Source organism: Ascidia mentula, chromosome 1, assembly GCF_947561715.1.
Source record: "Ascidia mentula chromosome 1, kaAscMent1.1, whole genome shotgun sequence".
Taxonomy (NCBI): domain Eukaryota; kingdom Metazoa; phylum Chordata; class Ascidiacea; order Phlebobranchia; family Ascidiidae; genus Ascidia; species Ascidia mentula.
The window spans coordinates 20,859,766-20,869,765 of NC_138566.1; positions in this window are offsets into that span (position 1 = coordinate 20,859,766).

The following is a 10,000-nucleotide window of genomic DNA, read 5'->3' on the forward strand; positions in this document are numbered from 1 at the left end:
AGCAGTTTGTTGATGCTGCACTTGAATATTTGCTTCGTGTGAAGAACAATTTTGACGGATGTTCCGACTGTGGGAAACGGCGATGAACGTGTTGACAAATGTGGCAGATAGGAGTGCCGAAATGAAGGCCATGTGATGTTTTGCAATGTTTCGAACGTTTGTTGATCGTTTTGTGAAATCGGTTTTCGAGCACACGGTGATTCTTTGATTGTGATGCACGGATTGAATGTGTGGTTGATATTTGAAAAAATTGACTGTTCATTTTGCAACTAGTTTGACTTGGAGTTGTGTTGCATTGTTTGAAGTATGTTCTGCTATCATATGAAAGTCGCTGTTGCATTGTATGAGGTAGGTTTAGAATGCGTGTTTCATGCGAGTGTGATTGCATTATCAACTAGGTCACGTTATCGCAATCTTGTTTGGGCGTTATCCCATTGAAATTTTTCATGGTGGTGTTATCACATGCATCCACGATTGAGGATAAGGGAATTTTGATCGTTGATAACACTTGTGAAGAGAAATGTAGATAATTTTTTTTACTGTGTAATGCTAGTGATAACCATGTTATATAATGGCAAGTGAATGTGTTGACTAATGCATTGCATTTGCTAGTGTTTGCAGACGATTGATTGGACACAAAAACATTGTGACTTATACCAATAGTGGCAGACAATGGGTTCTAACGCTGAAGTACATTGGAATGGATATACTGATGCATGTGTTCTTGTTGACGCTGAGGTGAGTGATAGTCAAGTGTGTTGTTTTGCGCGTTAGTTTTGTTGTTCATGAATATGTTGCATGTTTTTGCAGCTTGAACAAAGAGTTGTTGAACAGGAAGCACGTGACAATGAACGCGTTGCACGTTTCATGCAACGAGGAGAAAGTTTTTTGGCGGGCAGAGACATTCCTGAAGAAAGTGAAGATTCTGAACGGCTTACTGATGGCGCGGCTTTGGAAAAGTGGATTATCAATTGTTCTTGGTCTTATTGCGGGCGGTGTTTTTCCGTTAACACTTGTACAATCAGCCCAGGATTTCGGCGTCCGCGTTTTTCCACGGTGAAGACGTGTGAATGCACGGGGAAGTACACGATTCCACGCATTTGTGATTGGCCTCTTCAGTTGCAAGGCCTTTCTCATGAGGATCAATCAATTTTGGCGATATTCACGTTGCATGTGAATTCAACACAGCGAATGCAGCACGGATATCGGTTCAAAGATCGCGGGGTTGCTGTGTCTTTAAAGACATCTTCTGCACTTCAACGAATTTACGCTGTTGAAGAGGAAGAAAGACGCAACAAGTTGTTGACGGCGTACGACTATCTTTTGAACGATGAAAGAAGTGCTTATGGTGACTTCCAAAGGCAACTTCGGGAAGGTTTATTGCGGTTGCGGATTCCTTTTTACCACCTTTTCGATGTAAGTACCTTTGTTGCTTTGCGTGTGTGTGTGTGTGTGCAAGAAAGCGGTTGTTGACAAAATTTTTTTTTTCAGATTCCTTTTATTGAAACAGCGATATGGCCGATATTGTATCCGTTCAAATCTCTGTGCGAATCAGGAATCGAAGGCGGGGAATCACACGAAAGTGCGAAGCGAGCTTACATGTTGAAGATTCTATCGAACGTTTGTGACTACTCGACATCGTTTGGGCTTCTCCGTTTTCAATACGACCGATGGTTGTACAAAACTGTGTCCGGTGCTATTGAATCTGGCCGAGCGCTGAATTGCGGTCCCGGAAGAGCGTTGGATTCAAAGCTGTTTTCCAATACGTATTGGAAATGGCAACATGCATACCTCGTAGATGCTGTTAGGCAATTTGGGCTCCCAACCGTTTTCATCACGCTGTCACCGTACGAATGGACTTTTCCTCGAGCGTTTTGGATGCAACAAAGAATGAAGAAGACTGCTAAAGGCGCTACTGCTCTTCCCACGATCGAAACGTTGCATTTCGCGCATGTGATGTCGGAATTGCTGCGCGGTTATGTGACTGGAAAAAACAAATATTCGTGGAAAAACCATTTGTTGGCGAACGTTTTGCAACAATCATCCAATGTTCAAACTTATTTCTATCGATTTGAGTTTCAAAAAAGAGGAACTGTTCATTGCCATTTCATCGCATGGATGGAAAATCCTTCTTCAATTGATCTTGACAGATTTCATGCCGATTTGCCGACGCAGGATGCGGAGTTTGCCAAGATTGTTTATGCCACTCAAAAAAGCAATAACGCAGTGCATGGTGTGGACGTGAACTTGGAGTCTAGTGGCGTGGAAATGCATGAAGGGCATAGTACGTTTCGTTTTCAACGAAGCATTGCAGCACATTCGCTCAATCTTCGATTATATGCCGATACTGTGTTAACAGCATTGAAGTGCAGCATGGACATACAGTTTACCAATCAAAGCGCAATGCTGCTCAATTATGTTGCTGGATATGTGTCCAAAAGCCGTGATTACGCAATGGATTTCCACGAGTTTTCTTCTGATGCACGAGGTCGCGATGTCGCCTATCAATTCGTAAACAAAGTTTGTCCTACAGAACCTGAAATGATACTTGCACTCTCAAGCATCAAGTTTGCGCACACACCTTCACGTACGAAACGATTTCTTCTTCCAAGAAAAGCAAACGTAAGAGAAGATAAGACGATCAAAATGTACAAGGAACGTCCTGCAGATTCTTCGCATATGTCGCTTTATGAGTTCTTGCACGTGTTCACGTGGAATCGCCAGGGTGTGCACCGACGTTGCAACAGTCACATTCCCATTCTCGTTGGTTTGAAGACTGTGAGTTTGCTGAACGATGAGTTCTTTTTTCAGGATGCACTTCTTCACTGCCCGTTCAGAGAAATCACAGACTTGCAACCTGATAACATCAGTTCAATTCCTGACGATCTGTGCAATTTTGCTTTTGCGGTTAAAAATCGACGTGAATTTTGGTGTGACGATAATACAGTACGGAAGATGTCACAATTGCGTGGAAACCGAAATTACTACACCAATACTTTTGCTGCATATGTGCGCAGTTATTGGGATTTGTGGCACCACTGGCAACGTGGCCAAATTTCTACGCTGCTGTTGCAAAATCCAAATGAGATCACAAATGCAGTGCCACAGTTGTCTGTGAATCAAGAACTGTTTGTTTCTGAGGCTGTGTCACGTGTCTTACATCGATGGGAAACTCGTGAAAGACCATTCCTGCTGTTGTGCGGCCAACACGGGACGGGAAAAACTCTTTGTGTTAAAACTTTGATCAGGCGTGCGTTGCAACACCACTGGTCAGTTTGTGTGGCAACGCCGACAGGAATGCTTGCGGCTACTTACAAGACTGAATTCGGGAGAAGAATCGCCAGTAATACTGTTCATTCTGTTTTTTCGATTGGTGTTGCCGCAGGTCAAAGCTCGCAGACGAATTGGTCTTTGCGGGAATTTGATATTGTTGTTCTGGATGAAATTTCAATGGTTTCGCAAAAGCATGCTGCTCATATTGTTGCGACATTGACATCGGTGAGGCCACCATTGGTTGTATTTTGCGGCGATCGGAATCAATTGCAACCAGTTTGCAACGATGGTGATGAAATGCGTGGAAGTTTGTTTGACGATCCGCAGTTGATGTCCTTGTGTGTGAGATCAACACTTGTTGATCAACATAGAACTAAAGACGTTCAGCTGCAGAGGTTTTTGTCTGTAATTCGTCATACGAAACCTCGCGAAAGTGACATTGTTCAGTTTGTGGAGGGACTTTATGTGGGAACGTCTCATCGTCCTGACGAGGATGAAATCATGGATGCGTATTGGAGGAGAAGAGACCAATCATTTTTGACATTTACGAACGAAGCAGCGTCATATGTGAACAATACGATTGTCAAATATTTGTTCAGTAGTCAAGCGCCGGTGATTCACATCAAATGCGCTGCAGCGTCGAGGTCACCTCAGCCGATCTACCACGGAATGAAGATGATGTTAACTGAGAATCGCCAGAAAGAGAGAAACTTTGTGAATGGTCAAATCGTTACTGTGTTTTCCGCAATTGGGAAGACAGTTCTTGTGAAAATTCCGGCAGGAACAATAATCCGAGTTTTTCCAGTGTGTGACAAAGAAAGAAACTATTATTATCCTTTGATGCCAGCGTACGCTACGACTATTCACAAAGTTCAAGGTCAAACTCTGAAGAAAATTTGCGTGTGGTTTGATAAACCTCTTTTGCCGAAAGGATGTGCTTATGTTGCGTTGTCTAGAGTGAGACGAAAAGACGATATTGAATTTTTGACCAAACCTAATGCATCTCAGTTTATACCGTATTGTAGCTTTTGATGTGTCAAAGACGTTTTCATTTTTGTTTTGAGATGACTTTGTGTATGTTGGCATGTGTGTGTTGACACCTTTTGATGGCTGACACTTCTGTTTTGCTGGATTGTAATTTGGGAGTGTATGCAGTTTTGTGTTTGCAGACGTTTGTGAAACGCATATTTTCTGAGAAAATAATCAGCATTAATCAGTTTCCCGTTTGATTGTGTGAAATTTTCTAGTTGCTGGTGTTGATGTGAATTTTATTATAGCAAAGTGACATGAAATTGAAGTGTTTTTGTCAATTCATATGATGTTTATTGTACACATTGTTTAGCCCATTGCGAAACGTGATTTTGACAGATGTGTGCTTGATATGTCGCGCGGCCGTGTGTTGCAACCTGCGCGGCGGCCGCGCGCGATAGTTTTCCCGAAGTTTTGAATAAGCTGGGACACTGTGTAAGCGTGTGTTAACCCGGCATGAGTGTATTAATGCGAAAGTGCCTTTTCTTTACATTGAAAAGACTTGTGTGTTTATTGAATTTTTGAACTTTGTGTGAAGGCGAGCCCGGAAGTTTGTTGTTTAGGACGAAATTACGTGTCATTTCTATTGTAAAGAAATTGACGTGTTTTCGGACCAATGCGAAACGCTCTTTATAGCACATGGGAGCTTGATGTGTCGCGCGGCCGTATGTTGCAATTTGCGCGGCGGTGGCGCGTTTTGGTTTTCACGGAGGTTTGAACAAGGTGGGACACTGTTGCGCAAGCGTGTGGCAATGCAGCATCAGTGGATTAATGCGAAAGTGCCTTTAGTTCACATTTTGAAAAATGTTGGGTTTCGTGAATTTTTGCAGTTTGTTTGTAAGAAGGAAACAGTGTTGGAGCTTTTTCATCACGAGGAAAACACGTGCAATTGACAAGGAAAAACAATTGACGTGTTTTCGGACCAATGCGAAACGACCTTTTTTTTAAGATGGGAGATTGATGTGTCGCACGACCGTGTGTTGCAAGTTGCGCGGCGGGGGCGCGCTTTGTTTTTGCCGGAGTTTTGAACAAGCTGAGACACTGTTGCGTAAGCGTGTGATAAGCCGCCATGACTGTCTGAATGCGAAACTGCCTTTAGTTTACATTGTAAAAAATTTAGGGTGTAGTGAATTTTGCACTTTGTTTCTGAGAAGGGCAGCGTTCAATGCCCGTGCTTTCACATTGGGACGAAACTACATGCATTTTGCATTGGAAAGAACATTGACGTGTTTCCGGGTCAATGCGAAACGATGTGTTTTGAAGAGATGGGAAGTTGATATGCCGCACGGGCAAATGTTGCAATATGCGTGGCGGCCGCGTTTTTCGTTTAGATGAAGTTTTAAACAAGCTGGGAAAATCCTGCGCAAGCGTGTTGCAACTTAGCATCAGTCGATTAATGCGAAAATGCCTTAGTTTCCATGTGCAAAAATTTTTGGCTTTCTGAATTTTTGCAGTTTGTTTGTGGCAGGCAAACGTGCAATGTTGGAGCAATTTATGAGGACGAAACCACGTGCAGTTCACGTTAAAAAAAAACAATTGACGTGTTTTCGGACCAATGCGAAACGACATTTTTACACATGGGTGGTTGATATGTCGCGTGGCCGTGTGTTGAAGTTTTGAAGAAGGTAAGAAACTCCTGCGTCAGCGTGTGAGAAGCCAGGATTGTTGTATTATTGCGAAATTGCCTTTAGTGTGCAGTTTAAAAATATTCGGGTCTTGCTGGATTTTTGCAGTTTCTGGGAATGCAAACGCGCAATGTGTGCAGGTTTGTCATTACGATGAGACCATGTGTGATTTGTGTTGAAAAAAACGTATGGTGTTTCCGGACCTATGCGAAACGTTGTTTTTGAACGCGTGGGAAGCTACGTTGGACGGCGTGCTGTTGCAACCGGCGCGGCGGTCGCGCGCTTTGGTTTTCTCGAAGTTTTGAACAGGCGACGTAACCTTGTGGTAACGGAGCATCAATGTGTTAACGCAAATCACTTTTGTTTTGCATTGTGAAAGTGTGTGGCATACAGGACGAGTGCAGGAAGCAAAAACGGGCGTTGCTTCACGTTTCAAAAAATTTTGATTTGAACAATGTTTCCGCTATGCTGGAGCAAGGACACGGTGTTGACGTTGTGGCAATGTGCAGATGCAAGGATGATTTGAGATGTGACGATATCATTGGGAAGTGTTGTGGAAAACAATTGTTAGCCAACTGTTTAAATGTGTTGTTGAGATTGTCGACAACGGATGTCCGGTTTGTTGTGTTCTGCTTGCGAAGGTGTTTTCAGACGTTCGCGAAACGCGTTTGCGTGCACATTTTCGATCGCCTTTTTTCTTTTTTTTCGTCTCGTTGGCAGTATATAAAGCTGTGATGCTGGAACTTTGTGCAATTGTTGTGTGGAGAGATTATTGACCAGTTAAAGTATTGATTTTGAAACAGTGTTTGAAAAGAGAATTTGCAAGAGGTATCATTGTTCTTCCTGCGATAATTACAAAGGTTGGTGTTGCACTGTTGATCTTGATGCGAAGATTTTAAATTGATTGTTGTTTTGCTTGACAGTGATAACATGGAGTCGAATGATAGTCCGAAGAAGAAGGGAAGAGGAGTTTCTTTCTTTTACCATTTTCCAAAAGGTTAGTGTCTGATATATGCGTGCAATGATAGGAGGTGAACGTGTGTTCATGTAATCGTTTTGTTGTTGTGCAGATTTTCTTCGCCCCTATGGTTTGGCGTGCGACCCCAACCAGCTGGATGACGACCGAGTGTTCCAAGAGAAATTAAAAAATTTCACTTGTGAATGGCTGACAAGGCCGCATGTGGCTTTGTCAGAATTTAGTGAAACACTCGAGAAGAATTGGAGCGTCGTTTGCGGCGATTTAAAGGCGTTAACAAAGAAGAGTTTTTTCGGGAAGTTCGACGATTTTCTGCGGGACACAAAGGATTTGTGCAAGCCGTTTGAGAAGCGGTCACCAGAAGAAAGACAAAGTTTCAGTCAAGGAATGCTGAAAGGAAATCTTGCCGAATTGAAACGAAATGTTCAATTCATGGATGAACTCAACGAGTGCTACATGCACAAAATGACGCAAGTTGGTGGCTCCATGTATCTGATCGGGATACATTTGCGTGTGATGCAATTCGTGTTTACGAATTTGCAATCTATTGCTGTGAAATGCAATGACGATTTTTTGTCGACGTTCAAACAGACGAAAAGCTTTTCTGCTTATTGCGATGCGATTTGTGGCGAAATTGGTCACGTTTCTGCGCCACGGGTTTCAACAGGAAGAAAGAGGTCATTCAAGGATTTCGCTGCGACCTCATCGAGCAGCGAAAGCTGCAACGAAGCCAAACGGTCAACGAGCACAACGCTTCAAAGTCAAGTGGCAGACGAATCGGGTGATGAGGCTACAATCGATAAAGAAACTGAGAATTCAATGCGACTCTCAGAGCTCTTGCGAAGTGGCACAACGTCCCAACATGTTGTCAATCCTGCAAGCAAGAAAAAAAGTTCAAAGAAGAAGCAACCAAGTAAGGATGTTTTGGCAACTGCTGTCACTGATGTGGCTGGAAAAAGCGATGTGGCAGTGGTAAGCAAGAGAAGAAAGAAGAAAATGCGGAAGCAACTTCCTTCCGTAAATTGAGATTTTTTTTATTGTGTTGAACGTTTTTGCTTTATGTGCACTTTTGTTTATTGTTTGCAAGGTTTTTTTAAAAAAATGTTTGTGTATTGTTTCCAACGTTTTTTCCTATTATGTAAATTTTTGTTTTGTTGTTCCACTGGTTGATTGTGTTGTTTGCACCTGTTTCGGTACTTCATATGATGCGTTGTTTCACATAGTTCAGTACACTTCGAAAAAAGAACTGTTTCAATTGGCAGAAGGAAAGTTTTTAGGAATTTTGCGACATTGGTTGTTGGAAGGGGACCGGTAATCACCTTGTGAAGGCGTGTACTAGGCTGCATGAGTGTATTTTCGACCAGTTCGAAACGAGGTTTTCCAACTGAAAGTAAGTGCAGAATTCGCGCGGCGGTGTGTTGCTCGCTGAGCGCTGGCCGTGCGCTTTCCTTTTCCACTACCATTTCGCTTTGCACAAGTTGCTACGGCTCTGGGTAACCGATTGGTAACATAGCATGCGTGTATTGAACTGTGTGATGTGTTGACATTGTTGTGTTAATATGAAATTACCTTGAGTTTGCAAAAAGAACTTCATGAATTTTTGTTGACACGTGCAATACGTTGGGACGTGCGTTTGTATTCGTGTAGTTCGTTTGCATTGATGTATGTAGAGAAAATCGCGTTTTGTTTACACTGAAAGCAATTTTTCGTGTTTTCGAACCTCTGCGAAACGATACGTGCAAGACATGGGAAGTTGACAATTTGCGCGGCCTTGTGTTGAACCGTGTCAACCGGCCGCGCGCTTTTGTCGACCCGAAGTCTGAGACATGCTACGACGCACCTTTACAACTGTGTGGTAAGTCGTCATGACGGTGTTAACATGAAACTTTCTTCAGTTTGTAAAAAGGACTTGCAGAATTTTTGCTGAGACTTGTAATACGTTGCGACGTGCGTTTGTTTTCCTGTGGTTCGTTAGCATTGATGTGTGTAGAGAAAATCGCGTGCAGTTTGCACTGAAAGCAATTTTTCGTGTTTTCGGACCTATGCGAAACGATACTTTGAACACATGGGAAGTTGACAATTTGCGCGGCCTTGTGTTGAATCGCGCCTACCGGCCGCGCGGGTTTTTGTTGAGCCGAAGTATGAAACATGCTACGACGCACCTTCACAACTGTGTGGTATGCCGGCATTGCTGTGTTTACATGACACTACCTTCAGTTTGAAAAAAAGACTTCATGATGTTTTGCTGACACGTGCAACACGTTGCGACGTACGTTTGTAGTCGGGTGGTGCGTTTACATTGTTGTATCAAAGGAAAATCGCGTGCAGTTGACTGTGAAAGTAATTTTTCGTTTTTTCGGACCTATGCGAAACGATACTTTGATCATGTGGGAACTTGAGAATTTGCGCGGCCTTGCGTTCGAGCGCGTAACCCGGCCGCATGCTTTCGTACAGCCGAAGTTTAAAACATGTTACGACGCACCTTCACAACTGTGAGGTATGCCGAGATTGCTGTGTTAACATGATACTACCTTCAGTTTGTAAAAAGGACTTCATGAATTTTTGCTGAGACTTCCAATGCGTTGCGACGTATGTTTCTATTCGTGTGGTTCGTTAGCATTAGTGCATGTAGAGAAAATGGCGTTCAGTTAACACTGAAATGAATTTTCGGTGTTTTCGAATCTCTGCGAAACGATGTTTTGAACACATGGGAAGTTGACAATTTGCGCGGCCTTGTGTTGAACCGTGTCCACCGGCCGCGCGCTTTTGTCGACCCGAAGTCTGAGACATGCTACGACGCACCTTTACAACTGTGTGGTAAGTCGTCATGATGGTGTTAACATGAAACTTTCTTCAGTTTGTAAAAAGGACTTGCAGAATTTTTGCTGAGACTTGTGATACGTTGCGACGTGCGTTTGTTTTCCTGTGGTTCGTTAGCATTGATGTGTGTAGAGAAAATCGCGTGCAGTTTGCACTGAAAGCAATTTTTCGTGTTTTCGGACCATTGCGAAACGATACTTTGAACACATGAGAAGTTGACAATTTGCGCGGCCTTGTGTTGAATCGCGCCTGCCGGCCGCGCGGGTTTTTGTTGAGC